The 17,156-nt window shown below is 31.9% G+C and overlaps 1 long non-coding RNA gene across 1 annotated transcript in view; it reads right to left on the bottom strand.

The window, feature by feature from the left end:
* LOC130443430 (uncharacterized) overlaps window positions 1–17,156 on the bottom strand; it is a 91,978-nt gene that overhangs the window by 15,497 nt on the left and 59,325 nt on the right. The window contains exon 3 of the long non-coding RNA XR_008909842.1: window positions 9,090–9,121. This is a non-coding gene — a long non-coding RNA (uncharacterized LOC130443430). The remainder of the gene's footprint in view (window positions 1–9,089; window positions 9,122–17,156) is intronic.

The raw sequence follows: 17,156 nt of genomic DNA, 5'->3' as shown, positions 1-17,156 counted from the left end.
TAAATTCTATCTATCTTATCTAACCTTCAACGTAAACTTCTTCTTTTTTAAGTTAGAAAAATGACATATTATCATCGACAAACAAAACAACCGGCAACTTTTGTACACAAATAATTAAAAATCCCTAAAATCATTGAAGGAAATAAAAAAAACCGGCAACATATAATTTTCTTTAACTGTACGTTTATTAAAAACGTCGACAATAATATTGTAACAGAGATAAATTCTATCCATCTTATCTAACCTTCAACGTAAACTTCTTCTTTTTTAAGTTACAAAAATGACATATGATCATCGACAAACAAAACAACCGGCAACTTTTAAACACAAATAATTAAAAATCCCTAAAATCATAGAAGGAAATAAAAAAAACCGGCAACATATAATTTTCTTTAACTGTACGTTTATTAAAAACGTTGACAATAATATTGTAACAGAGATAAATTCTATCTATCTTATCTAACCTTCAACGTAAACTTCTTCTTTTTTAAGTTAGAAAAATGACATATGATCATCGACAAACAAAACAACCGGCAACTTTTGAACACAAATAATTAAAAATCCCTAAAATCATTGAAGGAAATAAAAAAAACCGGCAACATATAATTTTCTTTAACTGTACGTTTATTAAAAACGTTGACAATAATATTGTAACAGAGATAAATTCTATCTATCTTATCTAACCTTCAACGTAAACTTCTTCTTTTTTAAGTTAGAAAAATGACATATGATCATCGACAAACAAAACAACCGGCAACTTTTGAACACAAATAATTAAAAATCCCTAAAATCATAGAAGGAAATAAAAAAAACCGGCAACATATAATTTTCTTTAACTGTACGTTTATTAAAAACGTTGACAATAATATTGTAACAGAGATAAATTCTATCTATCTTATCTAACCTTCAACGTAAACTTCTTCTTTTTTAAGTTAGAAAAATGACATATTATCATCGACAAACAAAACAACCGGCAACTTTTGTACACAAATAATTAAAAATCCCTAAAATCATTGAAGGAAATAAAAAAAACCGGCAACATATAATTTTCTTTAACTGTACGTTTATTAAAAACGTTGACAATAATATTGTAACAGAGATAAATTCTATCTATCTTATTTAACCTTCAACGTAAACTTCTTCTTTTTTAAGTTACAAAAATGACATATGATCATCGACAAACAAAACAACCGGCAACTTTTAAACACAAATAATTAAAAATCCCTAAAATCATAGAAGGAGATAAAAAAAACCGGCAACATATATTTTTCTTCAACTGTACGTTTATTAAAAACGTTGACAATAATATTGTAACAGAGATAAATTCTATCTATCTTATTTAACCTTCAACGTAAACTTCTTCTTTTTTAAGTTACAAAAATGACATATGATCATCGACAAACAAAACAACCGGCAACTTTTGAACACAAATAATTAAAAATCCCTAAAATCATAGAAGGAAATAAAAAAAACCGGCAACATATAATTTTCTTTAACTGTACGTTTATTAAAAACGTTGACAATAATATTGTAACAGAGATAAATTCTATCTATCTTATCTAACCTTCAACGTAAACTTCTTCTTTTTTAAGTTAGAAAAATGACATATGATCGTCGACAAACAAAACAACCGGCAACTTTTGAACACAAATAATTAAAAATCCCTAAAATCATAGAAGGAAATAAAAAAAACCGGCAACATATAATTTTCTTTAACTGTACGTTTATTAAAAACGTTGACAATAATATTGTAACAGAGATAAATTCTATCTATCTTATCTAACCTTCAACGTAAACTTCTTCTTTTTTAAGTTAGAAAAATGACATATTATCATCGACAAACAAAACAACCGGCAACTTTTGTACACAAATAATTAAAAATCCCTAAAATCATTGAAGGAAATAAAAAAAACCGGCAACATATATTTTTCTTTAACTGTACGTTTATTAAAAACATTGACTTCGTTCCACCAAGCGCATTACTGTATTTTCTTGAATTTAATATAACGATAGTCTATTTGTAATATTAGAAGGAAAACTATCAATAAACCGTATAAAATAACTGATGATTGCAAGAGTGATATTATCTTTTATGTTATTTGTACTATCACTACGTTCATCAAAAATACTTCCTTCCTGTTTTGTAGTTCGGAAAGTCATACGGAAAAATAGTTAAATCTATAAATAAATGTTATATTTATGTTACGCTCGAGTACGAGACAATTTTCCATACCAGCTACTATTATACAGTCGACTCCTAATCTATAGATATTAATAATTTATAAATAAACTTTTATTATACAGGGTGTTTCTATATTAGATCTAAAACGCTCTACCGCAGAGAGATCTCAATAAATTATTCATTTTGATAAATCTATAACGCCTTTAAATTTTTTTTTTCAAATTTAGTGACCGATATTTTGAAAAAATTTAACCAGTGGTGCGCTCTCGGGATTAGTTGTCATTTTTATCCCCCTATTTTTAACGCCACTGGAAGAAATTATTTTTTTTAATTTTGTTTTGATTTGCCTGATTATTTTTAGTTTAAAAACTAATAACCTTTTGTGGAAAAATAAAACGAACGGTGTTGTAGAAATTTGCGTCTAAACAAAAGTCTGTAAGCACGTAAGTAATTTACAAATTAATTAATTATTTATTCAATTTCGAATAACGATTAAGCGTAAGAAGTTCGAAACAAATGAAAATTATTCATAATCTCAAATGTTCAAACGAAAATTTATTACAGTAATAACAAAATTGGCAATGAAAATCAAAATAATAATAATTAGGCCCCGTATATCAAAATGAATAATTTATTGACATCTCTCTGTGGTGGAACGTTGTCGGTCGAATATAGAAACACCCTGTATACTTGAAAAAGGTATAAACCATATCCAGTCATTCAATTTCAATAATTTTTGATGATGATGAATAATCAGATTTTCAGCTTCATTAATGGACTCACGGAGATAAATAATAAAGTTTCTAATGCAGTTAAGTTATAGTTCTTCCAATATTAATTGCAATTACTTATAAAGGAACTTTGGAACTTTTGTTTATTTTCCTTCGTGGTTTTTGCTTTGAAATTTCGTTTTCCAGAAAAAAAAACGCATCGGATACAAAAAGGCTTTAGTTCACGTCTGGTATCCTGTTTAAACCAAACTCCTTTACGGGCAGGTATATTTTACTCGTCTTTTAAATTTTTTTTTCGATTTTTTTCCGAGTTCCAAGTAAGAATACAATCAAATACATCTGTCTAAATAAGGGTGAATAATTTCAACGGATATTTTCTCGCTTAAGATAAACATATTTTCAAAAGTTTTCAAAAAAATAATTATTTTATACAATCTACGCCTATGGTAGATCAAACAAAATTATCGGAGACATTTTTTCAATTCTGGAAACAGAAAATAATTCGAGGGGGCTAAATCTGGTGAATAGAATGCATGAGGTAGCGATTCAAACTTTAATTCCTTAATTTTGGCCATTGCAATACTGGATGTGTGAGATGGTGCATTGTGTTGATGAAACAACACTTTCTTCTTAGCCAAATGCGGTCGTTTTTGTTTGATGTCTTCGCCCAAACGTTGCAATAAGTTCACTTTTGAAACTATCTCAAAAAACCGACGCCATAACCTTGCATGCAGGTGGAACGGTATTTTCCTTCTTTGGAGCCGGTTCTCCCATTGTTTGACCCACGTTTCATCCATGGTTTTGGAGCGGTGCAAAAGTTTTACTTTAATTCTGCGAAACCTTGCCAAATACTCGATGGAAACATCTTCACAAAGCACTTTTTGAAATGCATATTATGTCTGCTAGTCCGCGCACTTTCAATCGACGATCATCCAGTGGATTTTCTTCAACATTTCTGGAGTCCTCACGTCATTTGGTCGACCACTACTATGCTAGTTTTTATTGATAAGGAAGGTGCAATGTCTCCCAGAGTAGAATCTAGTTCTGCCATACAAATGCTGAACAACGTGGAGTTTTCTAAACAGTATAGATTTTGAAGAAACTACCACTTTCTCTAGGCCATGTAGTATTTTTTATTTTGACCCAATTTGGAAATTGTTGAGCGATATTAGTTATTTGGAGTTTACCACGCAAGAACTCAGAGCTCGGAGATAATGAGTAAGTGTCGTGATGGGAATTTCGAGAAACACAAACTGTATTAAAACTACGAATATATATACAGGGTGTTTCACATGTCTAAAACGCATAGTTTAATCGCAAATTAACAATCAGGGTTTAGCTTGCGGAACGTTTAAGTTCCTTCCAATCGAGCGGTCGAGAGAGCCATAAAAGTATTTAGCTGCTGCCGCATTTTTGAACTTTTCGTAGTTCTAACTCGCACGCCAACGTTTTGAAACTATTACCGTTTCTGTGGAAATACTAACGACGCTTTTTCGTGTGGGATTACCACGTAGATGTATGTATAAATTGCTACAAACGTTTATTAATTTAAAATCGTATTTTTTCAGATACGCCCGTATAATTTACTTATAGGGAATAGGTAGAATTGGTTGGAAAAACCCGAGTACCACTAATAAAAATCGTTAAAGATTAGATAAAGTGAAATGTCATGACAACTATGACAATGTTAAAATATAAATAAATACAAACTTCCGTTCTGTTAGATATAAATATGTTTTATTACAAATGAAAAGGAGTTTATTTACGTAGATAAGGTATGTATTAGTAGACTCGGGATGGTATCTGTTACATGTGGTATGAATTTACCATTCTCCATTGAAGATTTAAGTCGATGCGTTTCAATATTGGTAAGTAAACGTTCGGGAAATGGAAAAACAAAAACCAAATTGCCGCCTGTTTACACAGAATTTTTTTTAGTTAACAGTAAAAACGCAACAAAATCACTAGCCTGTTCAGTAGTTTTCTGTTTATAGTGCAAAAAGTGATTATAAAGACGAAAAAGACGAAATTTCTCTTGACAAATTTTGTGGAGAATTTATGGTGAAACAGCGAGCCAGGTCGTTTTCCGAAAATGTGAAAAAAACCTGTTTCAAATATTTTGGTACTTTAATTGGAGATCAAGACAAGCAGCCCCCCCACGCGTGCTGTGTGTAGCGTGTCTTTGGTGCACTTGATGAATGGGAAGAAAGAAATCATGCCTTTTGTTATTCCAATGGTATGGCGGGAATCTACTAACCATTTTGACGACTGCTACTTTTGAATACTGAAGGTCATTCTAAGAAAGGAAAGCACAAGTTCGAGTATCCAAAGATTTACCGATTGTTTCAAAAATACCTCGTGAACAAGCCAGGAAAGGCAAGAGATTGACTGGACCAGATAACAATCGATAGCTGTAATTGCTACATCAGAAATATCCTTATCTAGTGTGGGAATACATCACAATGAGATCCATCGTCAGAAACTCGAAGCTACTCAAAACATTGACGTGATGTGACGGTGAACATCAGCAGATCTACCGTCATTTTGACCAGAAGATCTAAGAGACTATGGAGAAGATGTGAACGATTTAGTACTAGTACCAACGTGTTACACCAGATAATACTGTTAATTGGATCAGTTATTTCGTGCTCTATAGCCAAAATGGCCAAATCGTTAACTTCTGTTATTCGAGTGAAATCAAGTTCATCCCACAATACGTGCTAAGGTCTACCATTTTCCAAAATACGGAGCATACATTCAGTTACCAAAAATCCGCATATTCGAAAAAAAAAACTTGATTTCTAACTTTACCTTTATTTATGTCAATCAACCTCGACCGTCAAAACAATTCACAATTTTGTTGTAGTCGTAGGTTATCTTATTATTGAGCCGGATCGATGCGAACTACGCCTGCGCCCAACGTAGAAAAGTCGAATAATGTAGAAAATTGTTCGTAAACGTAATTTTCTACGCGTAGACAACGTAATTTTTTACGTCCCACCAGTATCTGTAGCAGTAGGTATTTGTGGTTGCGTAAGATGTATCCTATGCATCCAACGAGGATCGTTACGTGACCAGCATCTACAATTATGTCGATTTAAGTTTCCATTAATACAAAATGTGTCTGTAAACTCTTCACGAATTTAGTATCACGTAAAATTTTCATTACTGGATATTTGTCTAGTACTTAAATCGTCTTCTATTAGGACACAAACATCTAAAGATTTGTTATCAGTCGATGCAGTTTTCCTGCGATCTGGATAAACCTTTTACCGAACCAGTTTCGTTGAACTTTTTTACTAATTTCCTAACAGTAGATCTTGTTTCGGTTAAGATATACATTATTAAAGATATTATACTTGTAGATTTCTGTATAACAATTCGTTCTTTTCCAGATAAACGATCCGTTGTGACTTTCGATAAACTTCAACAGTTAAATTTGCTATTGTAGCAGTCGTGTATTATTTTCGGCTGAGATGTGGCTATAATTCCAAGCCAAAAGATTTAGATGAAAAATAAAAAGTATTTCTTGCGGATTTCTAATATAGGGTGAACTCACTGTGTATAAGTTTTCCAAACGACGGGCGTCTGTTTACGGTACAAGAGCGTGTTCCGTACTTTCACACTTCCATGATTCAATCCGATATTACATCGATTTTTAAACTGAAAAAATTACTAATTGTCTTTAAACTTCTTCTTTAATAACTAACTATAAGTTAATATCGGTTAAGATGCACGCGATAATCAAGAAAAACATTCAATTTACATTATAGATATGGAGCTACCTACACTTAACATAAACATATATTATAACATGAATAAAGCATCATATTATTAAAATTATAATTATCTACCTACTATTACCATATAAATGATTGTGGTGTTGGCAAGGAGCGGAAATGAAGTATAAATACCGTTAGTTTAAGGGGATATCCGTTCTTAGTCGTTTGCCGAGAGATAATATTTTTTAAATAACAATTAAACGGTTTTTTTTTTCAAATTAGACCATTTTTATACGGCACGGCATTTCTGGAACATCTCGGAGGGTCAAAAATGATTTTATAATGTGAAGACTTCTGGACTTTCTCCATCATCGTTTTCTATTTCAGTTGTTTCGATAATGTCGTCAATTCTTGAAGGTGTATGATCCCCAATGAATCCTATTGGTTTTAAATATTCGTCTAACCTAACCAACAGCAGTTGGTCAAGCGGAAGTTTTACACATATTGGATCCGTTGCATTAAGCCACATAGAATTAACGAAAATAGTTCGTAAAATTATAAAAAAGGCGCCATCTCGCATCATTTACGTCGGTCAATGAAAAAAAAAACAGCAGGATCTGTTGATGATGCAAAAAATAACTGGAAAGGTTTCATTTTTCACACCTATAAACGCGTGGAAGGCGGAAAGACTTTGGTTAGACCTTGGTTCCTAACTTCAACGCTAAATCGATGCAGTTAATGCAATTTAAAGGTTAATTATTAGTCTTTTTGTTGCTGAAATGTCTAGCGAAATTTCTGATTCAATAATCTTGGGCATATCCCCTAACAAAATCATCAAAACGTCAGTATCAGAGACTTTAATTAAAATTCTTGAGCCCGGTTCCGCTTTGGAAGCATGAAAAATAATCCTGTATTTCTTAATTTTTTTTGCAGAGTTTTCTAAAATTTGGTAAGAATATCACTGATGGTTGATGGTTAAAAAAACTTGATGAATGGGAAGAAAGAAATCATGCCTTTTGTTATTCCAATGGTATGGCGGGAACCTACTAACCATTTTGACGACTGCTATTTTTGAATACTGAAGGTCATTCTAAGAAAGGAAAGCACAAGTTCGAGTATCCAAAGATTTACCGATTGTTTCAAAAATACCTCGTGAACAAGCCAGGAAAGGCAAGAGATTGACTGGACCAGATAACAATCGATAGCTGTAATTGCTACATCAGAAATATCCTTATCTAGTGTGGGAATACATCACAATGAGATCCATCGTCAGAACCTCGAAGCTACTCAAAACATTGACGTGATGTGACGGTAAACATCAGAGCTCAGCAGATGTACCGTCATTTTGACCAGAAGATCTAAGAGACTATGGAGAAGATGTGAACGATTTAGTACTAGTACCAACGTGTTACACCAGATAATACTGTTAATTGGATCAGTTATTTCGTACTCTATAGCCAAAATGGCCAAATCGTTAACTTCTGTTATTCGAGTGAAACCAAGTTCATCCCACAATACGTGCTGAGGTCTACCATTTTCCAAAATACGGAGCATACATTCAGTTACCAAAAACCCGCATATTCGAAAAAAAAATTGTTATTTGTTACTTGAAAGATAAACTTTTCTTATAAAACTTGATATTTCAATCAACCTCAACCGTCAAAACAATTCATAGTTTTGTTGTAGTCGTAGGTTATCTTATTATTAAGCGAAAATAGTTCGTAAAATTATAAAAAAGGCGCCATCTCGCATCATTTACGTCGGTCAATGAAAAAAAAAAACAGCAGGATCTGTTGATGATGCAAAAAATAACTGGAAAGGTTTCATTTTTCACACCTATAAACGCGTGGAAGGCGGAAAGACTTTGGTTAGACCTTGGTTCCTAACTTCAACGCTAAATCGATGCAGTTAATGCAATTTAAAGGTTAATTATTAGTCTTTTTGTTGCTGAAATGTCTAGCGAAATTTCTGATTCAATAATCTTGGGCATATCCCCTAACAAAATCATCAAAACGTCAGTATCAGAGGCTTTAATTAAAATTCTTGAGCCCGGTTCCGTGTATTTGCCTTTTCGTAATGACATTCATAACTGATTTCTTAATTTTTTTGCAGAGTTTTCTAAAATTTGGCAAGAATATCACTGATGGTTGACGGTTAAAAAAACTTTTTTGTTTTGGAAACCTCTTTAAATCGATAATTTTTAGTTCAATTTGTCAAATCCATAACGCAATTTCCAAAAGGAATATTTGACATTGTTTATTTATTAAATGAGTTTATTAGCTATTCTAAAAATTGCGAATGTCTTTCTATAGATAATCATAAGTGTTTTCCATTCGATTTTTACTTTAATTAGATTAAAATTAAATAATTCGAAGTTACTACCGACAATCCATTTTCTACATTTTCTCTCCACAAGATTTCTTATTTCTAATATTAACAATTAAACAAACTTACCAACAAAATAAAGGATACCGTCGATATCGGTCCTGAAAACAAAGTTTTATCAGTATACATCATTTATCTAATTACTCAATATATAATTGACATTAACCAAATTTATGAAATTGAAAACTCAAAGTCTAGTTGGTGGATCAACGACTTCAAAGTCTTGAAGTTAAAATATACGGTAAAGTTATTAATGACAGTTGGTGTCATCCCACATACGAGGAGTTATTTTTTATAGTTTAATCATTTAGCGGATAATAATCATTAATAGCTAACAGTGAAAAAATCTAGCTTTGGTTGTTTAAAACGCAGGTTCCGAGTGTCGGATTGGAATTCTCAAAAAATCAGCTTGCTGCTTATCTATTAATATAAGCGTGGTAAACTGACATAATTACCCTGTCGGACAAATTTCTTTCAGGTAATAAATATCAACCAGTTACATGTTTAGCGCCCTCTACGGGGCGAATGACGCGAAATCGAGATTTACAAATAACCAGCTTGTTGGTCATCATCGAAAAAATGGGTGGAGGGCACGAGGATTAATATCGACAAAACTTTCAGGTATCGTTCGTAATTCCAGTTATTTTCGGTGTCGAATTTCAAGATCCTGTAGTAAGGGATTGATGACAAATTGGACCAGATCATTAAGCGTCATTTATCGCCGCTGGTTGTCGTCTAAAGAGACAGTTGGCTATTAATTTCAGTCTGTAACTTCTCTGAAGACAAATCGTTTTGAAAATAATTAGCTTCGGACCCTCCTCCGACTAATGTCTCGTCAGCGTATATAGTTATACATAAAAATTTCATTTAAAGTGCATTCCGCATTCGTTCGTCTCGACAAAATCTATGGAAGCTCGAAATTATATGGAAAGTGAATAAAAACAGAGCCGTAATCGAGCTACTATTAATTTGAGGTCGGGAAAAAGTGTAAATGCGAATCTTCCAACTAAATTTAGCCATTTTATAAACAATAAAAAGCTAAAAATAAGTACAGAACAGCTGCTAATTAAACTATACATTTCTGTAATTACGAAGAAATATGCTAACGTGGGAATGAAGATTGGCATTGTTTCTAAATATAAACTTCATTGATGGGTGAGTCATATAAATAAAAATAAAGGCATTAATGGAAGTATGTTGTAGTAAACTCATCGACTAAAATCATGGGCGTCCGTTTGGAATTTTTGATTTTTTATACCAGATTATGTTAGATAGATGAATTTCTCAAATATCGGCGTTGAGTTCCTAACACTCTGTACAAGTCCCAACGTATTTTAGTCACCTATTAAGGTTATGAGACCATTTATGTAATGTACTCAATGTGTATATGAACAAAAAGTGGGCGTTTGTCTATGATATTGAGGATGTCGAGAGTGTGAAACACCGGCAGTGGTGGGTTGCTTGGGAAATGTAGGTAAAGTCGTTTAATGATAATTATATTACCGTGACCTTCCCGCCTACTTCATTTTGTGGAGTCCGGGAATTTTTGTACAATATTTTTCCAGTTTTCTACTTACTCACAAGTTTTTTATAGTTTTCGGAATTAATAAACTTGATATCAAAGTATAATGTGTCTTACAGGACGATTTTAATTCTTTCAATTTATAGAAATTTCATAAATTATGAATTTTTAATCTATTTTCCACATACCGAGATATTTGTACTATGTAATCGACATCGAAATGCGACTTTTCATTTATCATTTATCAAATTGATACAAATTTCGCTGTTTGAGTTGTTTTTTTTTTGTTATTTCATTACGTTTCTTTCTTCTTTTTGTCGTTTCAAATAAAAATCATTTTTTTGGGAAGATAGGAAGACACAAAATATTTTGAGTCATAATAGTTTTGCTTAACATTCCACTGTATTAATTGTGTTATGAATGAAGATTTAATAGTTCCACAACTTGAAGAAATACTATATATATATTAACAAAATTTGGATTTTTTCAATGCCTTTTGAAACCAATGACTAACTTTGTTGTACGGCAATTTCTGTTGTAGTTGGAAGAGGGTTTCTTTTGAATTTTCACTTATTTGTGGTTCTCCAGATTTTGAAGCATCCCTCGGGCTTCCTGTTCCATTAAATTTGGAAACTGTTTACTGTATTTAGACGTATCTTTTGTTAAATAACTTTACAACCTCGAAACTTGCCTTTATTAGAATTTTTATCCTTTTTTTTTTCGGTTAAAGGTTGAGAATGACACTTATTGATAATTATTTTATTAAAAAATTGGAAAATATTCTTACCAGGAAACGTCTAAGATAAATTTTTGAATTTTGTGTATTATTTTAATGTATTTCTGTATATAAACAAATGATAATAATCGAATTTCGAAATTAATTTCTTCATTAATATGTAAAAACAAGGAAACAACCGAGATCCTAATCAATCATGCAACTTGAAGTAGAAAGTAACCATCTCATCTGAGGTTTAAATCATCTCAAATATTTAGTACCGTTTCATTCATTTCTTGGAGTTCTGATTTGTTTGCAGGTAAAATTATCAGCTAGTAACGTAGAACACGCGAGGAATGTATATAGAGTGACTCGCTATTGAAAACTATATAGAAAAAAATCTAAATAATAGTTGGAATAACGCCCCTTGGCGATTATTCCGACAATACAACTGTTAAACTCATTGTGATCTTTTTTATATACCCCCAAAACAAACTTTGCTTAAACCTTAAAGTTTAAGATTTAACAGAGGCAAAGTTTTGATTGTTTTTGATTCGTTGAAGACCCGTCGTAGATTATTTTGGATTTCTTTTAGCGAAATAATGTAAATAGTACAGTGAACCGAGTAAATTTTAAAGACCTTCATGGATTAGTTTGAAATTTTGACAGAAGCTCAAAAATGATACACTAGGGGTGAATGCCACCCTTACGGGGGGTCGATAGAGATTTAAATTTTATGAAGAAAATGTAGATTGAAGTTTTTTGTTTATGTGAATAATTTCTGAGTAATTCGCGATTGAAAATTTAAAAAAAAACACGTTTTTCCACATTTTTTAACGAAAAACTCGAAAATTACGCATTTTCTGGAAAAACTTATTCTTATCAAAATTGAAGCTTATAAAAAAACAAAGAAATTAGTCGGTTTAAATTAAATTTTCTAAATAATATTCAGCAACTTACGAGTCACTTAAAACCAAATTTTTGTTTTTCGTAAATTTATGCAGAGGTTTGAGGTCAAATAACGGAAAAACGATCAATTTTTCATAAAAAATTGTGATTAACATTTTTAAAGTACTTTTTCAGACCTTTAAAATGAGCTTTTATAAAAACGTCTAGCATGAAAATTAAGCGAGTTATGACGAAAATAAGTTAAGTAACTCGAATTCGAAAAACTAAACCACGTTTTTAGACATTTTTTCACGAAAAACTCGAAAATTACGCATTTTCTGGAAAAACTTATTCTTATCAAAATTGAAGCTTATGAAAAAACAAAGAAATTAGTCGGTTTAAATTGAATTTTTTAAATAATATTCAGCAACTTATGAGTCACTTAAAAACAATTTTTTGTTTTTCGTAAATTTATGCAGAGATTTGAGCTCAAATAACGGAAAAACGATCAATTTTTCATAAAAAACTGTGATAAACATTTTTAAAATACTTTTTCAGACCTTTAAAATGAGCTTTTATAAAACCGTCTAGCATGAAAATTAAACGAGTTATGGTGAAAATAAGTTAAGTAACTCGAATTCGAAAAACTAAACCACGTTTTTCGACATTTTTTCACGAAAAACTCGAAATTTACGCATTTTCTGGAAAAACTTATTCTTATCAAAATTGAAGCTTATAAAAAAACAAAGAAATTAGTCGGTTTAAATTGAATTTTTTAAATAATATTCAGCAACTTATGAGTCACTGAAAACCAATTTTTGCTTTTTCGTAAATTTACGCAGAGGTTTGGGCTCAAATAACGGAAAAACGATCAAATTTTCATAAAACATTGTAATAAACATTTTTAAAGTACTTTTTCAGACCTTTAAAATGACCTTTTATAAAACCGTCTAGCATGAAATTTAAACGAGTTATGACGAAAATACGTTAAGTAACTCGAATTCGAAAAACTAAACCACGTTTTTCGACATTTTTTCACGAAAATCTCGAAAATTACGCATTTTCAGGAAAAACTTATTCTTATCAAAATTGAAGCTTATAAAAAAACAAAGAAATTTGATTTAGATTTTTTTAATAATATTCAGCAATTTATGAGTCACTTAAAATCAATTTTTTCTTTTTCGTAAATTTATGCAGAGGTTTGAGCTCAAATAACGGAAAAACGATCAAATTTTCATAAAAAACTGTAATAGACATTTTTAAAGTACTTTTTCAGACCTTTAAAATGAGTTTTTATAAAACCGTCTAGCATGAAAATTAAACGAGTTATGACGAAAATAAGTGAAGTAACTCGAATTTGGGAAAAAATAAAGTTGACACCACGTGCGGCAAAATTAAAATTAATCGTAGCCCATGTAAAATTATTTTTGTTTAAGCCCTAACAACACGTTCCAAAAGTTTGAATGGTTTAGAACACGTATATTTTGAAATAAAGTTGTTTAATGTGAAATTTTTTTCGATTTTTTCAAAATATCTCAAAAACTATTGGATCAACGAAAAAATTTTGTTGTAATTAAAATTTAGCTTTAATTTTTCTGAACATTTTGCCTTTTTTTAAGTAGCTTGAAAATTAAACGAGATATAAGCGTTTAAAGTATTTATTTCAATACTAAGGGACAGTCTTTTTTACCCTTTACCGTCAAAATTCTCTGAAGAAAAGGGTTGCAACTGTCATGGTTTTGTAGCTTATGAAATTCCCTACAAAATGGTGTCTGGATGAATGTGAAAAGCTTACGAAATCATTTTTTTAGAGATAATGTTTGAAAATCACGAAAAATCTAAATTTTGATCTTTTTGAAGTATTTATTCTTTTATATATGCTGTTTCGTGTTTTTTTACCAAATTTTTTAAGTAAATCTTTGTATGAGGGGTTGTTTTTAAGGATATCTGAACTGTAAAATATCAAAATATTGAGCATTGAACATAACTATAGCCCATCAACGTTTTGATTCAATAGTGTCCGATTTATTGGTAAGTAAGGGGCGATTTTCACCCTTTAAAAATAAAATAGGTGGATACTAAATGTGTTATGTCAAAGCTGTAGCATTTTTTTACACAAACGGTCAGCCAAACATAATATACAACACAAAAATAAAGAAAATGTTAAATGTCGATATTTCCTATTCAAATTATTCCGGTAATTCCAGTCAAAATAAATTAGAAAATAATAATGGAAGTTATTAGAGACTAGAATTATTACAATGTAAAGCAGAGCTTTTTCATTTCAAAAGTCACGAAGTTTTGGAGGATATCACTACAACAACACAATCCCCAGTCTCCTTTGAACAATTAAAAAATAATATCGAAAGATATTATCCTAAAATTTTATGACTGATAACTAAAATAAACCTTATTTCTTACCTTCCTACCTACCAGAAGTAGCTTTTCGTTTTTAGGCATAGAGGATTTACAGTAGAAAGTTTCGTGACTATTGAAATGACCACCTCAAATTGGTCACTGGTTCTTGGTCTAATACGAAAGTTACTTGCCCAGAAACAGAAGTAAGATTTACTTGGAATTGTCTTAAGGAGACTTGAGACTGGTTGAAACAGCATCTGTTTCAAGTTTGTCAAGTTTGAAGACGTCCACGTTAATTGGTATTTGTTTGGCAACTAGTTAATGAAAAAAATTGGTGATAAAAGCATTAGTTTAACCAATACAAACACTGAACTAGATTCTACTTTGGATGAGGCTGTTCTTTCGTAACCAAGAGCAAAATATTGGGTTTGAACAAAGCCCGTACAACCTGCGAATACCAGCATTGAAGTAATCGACGAAATGAGATGACGACTCCAGAAATATTGAAGAAAATCCATATTAGATGAAGGTCGACTGAAAGTTGCGCGAGCTAACAGACATAATAGGCATGCTGTGTGCAAGATGGATGCCACGTTTGCTTACAATGGAACAAAAACAGCGTCTTGAAGACGTTTCCAACAAGCAAAGCAATGGACTGAAAAGGGTGAACCGTCTCCAAAGAAAGCGAAGACCGTTCATCTGCAGGGTAGGTCATGGCGTTGGTTTTTTGGAATTTGCGTGAGATTATTTTCATTGACTATTTTGAAAAAGGAAAAATTATCAACGGCGAGTGTTATGCGAATCTATTGCAGCATTTGAGCAAAGAAATAAAGTAACAATCATCAGCATCAGCTCAAATTGATGAATTAAAGTTTGAATTGCTGCTTTACGCAAGCCTATACGCCAGATTTAGCCCCCTCGGAGTATTTTCTGTTCCCAAACTTGAAAAAATGGTTAGGTGGTGAAAGATTTTCAAACAATGGAGTGGTGGTGTTGTCATTTAATGGCTTAACCAAAATTTTGGTGCTTTCCTTGTTAGGTCGAGTACTTCAGGAACCATCCTCGTAATTATTAACCATCTAATATTAATAAAAACGAAAATTAATCAATCAATATATATTTTAATAATTAGAAACAATTATATCAAATATACGAAAAAAATTTAAGTATTAAAAAAATGAAGTGACACCTTGTAAGTGCACTAAAGATATTTTCTTTCAGTGGAACGTACTTGGTTAAACACTAGATAGATATGAATGAAATACACACGTGTCTGGGTACTTCTATCAGGTCATTAAACTCCAAGTTCCGACAAGACCTTTAACTTTTGTAGAATAATATACCTAGACTTGAACAATGTATACTGGGCGTCACAAATAAGTTAATTAAAGTATTAAATGTTTAGTTTCATCATTGTTTTTTCACTTTTATTTGGCTTTGGTTGCGAAACTGAGATAACATTTTGGATTATTACCATTACACCAACACTCACACTAATTAGTGTAGTGTAGTGGATGAATAGTGCGTTCAGTATATCCGATACAATTAACCATGAAGCAACATCGCAGTTTTTCGAAATATTTCAAATCAAATCAAATTATTAGCGTATTGATACAAATATATAAAGATCCAGTGATAGTTACAGTACATCGGAAGAGTTTTCCACATGTGCAAGTGCGATGAGAGACTAACTGTTAAACATAAAAAAGAGAAAAACAATTGATTATCTAAAAGGCATCAAACTATATATTAAAATTTAATGAATGTGATGTACAAACAATTTGGTATGTAGTATGTAAATTATAGTAGAATTATAATATTGTCAAGTGGTAATGACCCTTAGCAGTCGAAGCGCAGCCTCATTCGAAAAAGTAGCAGATGAAAATCAAGTCATGGTTTGAAATGAAATATTATGGTCTATAACTTGATCCGTGCGGTTTTGTTTTTCAAAATTTGAACGTTTATTTAAGAAAAAAATGTACGACAGTATTATTCAAAGTATTGCCCATCTAAAGATATGACCTTTTTCTATATTTCTGGTAATTTGTGGATCCCATCCTAAAAGAACTGCGCCGTCTTTGCAGCCAAGAATGAATCAAGCCAATTTTTGATTTCTTGCTCTGATGTAAACCGTTTTGATTGGTAGTCAAAAGGTGCAAGTTCTGGGCACACCCTTCTGATCCATTACCTTCAAGCCATGGATATTTGGCTTTGCCGTTTAATTGGCTGGTTGACCGGATTTCACATATGATTTTTTGTGCTTGGGGTTGTCGTAATGGATCCATTTCTCATCACCAGTAACAATCCGATGCAAAAATGACTTCCTTCTGTGGCCTTCCAGCAGCATTTTGTATATGCAAAACCGCCTTTCGACGTTTCTCGGTTTGAGTTCATGTGGAACCCAATTTCCTTGCTTTTGAATATATCCAACTGGTTTTAAACGTTTTGAAATGGCTGCTTGAGTGACACCCAAAGATTCCGCGAGCTCTTCTTGTGTTTGGGAACAATCTTCATCGAGTAATGCGTCCAGTTCTTCATCTTCAAACTTTTCTGGCTGCCCAGGACGTTCATCGTCTTCCAAGCCAAAATCACCACTTTTAAATCGTGCAAATCACTTTTGATGGACACGGTAGGTGGTAAGTGCGTTTCGTGA

This window comes from Diorhabda sublineata, chromosome 4, assembly GCF_026230105.1.
Source record: "Diorhabda sublineata isolate icDioSubl1.1 chromosome 4, icDioSubl1.1, whole genome shotgun sequence".
Lineage (NCBI taxonomy): Eukaryota > Metazoa > Arthropoda > Insecta > Coleoptera > Chrysomelidae > Diorhabda > Diorhabda sublineata.
This window is presented reverse-complemented; position numbering and strand designations above follow the sequence as displayed.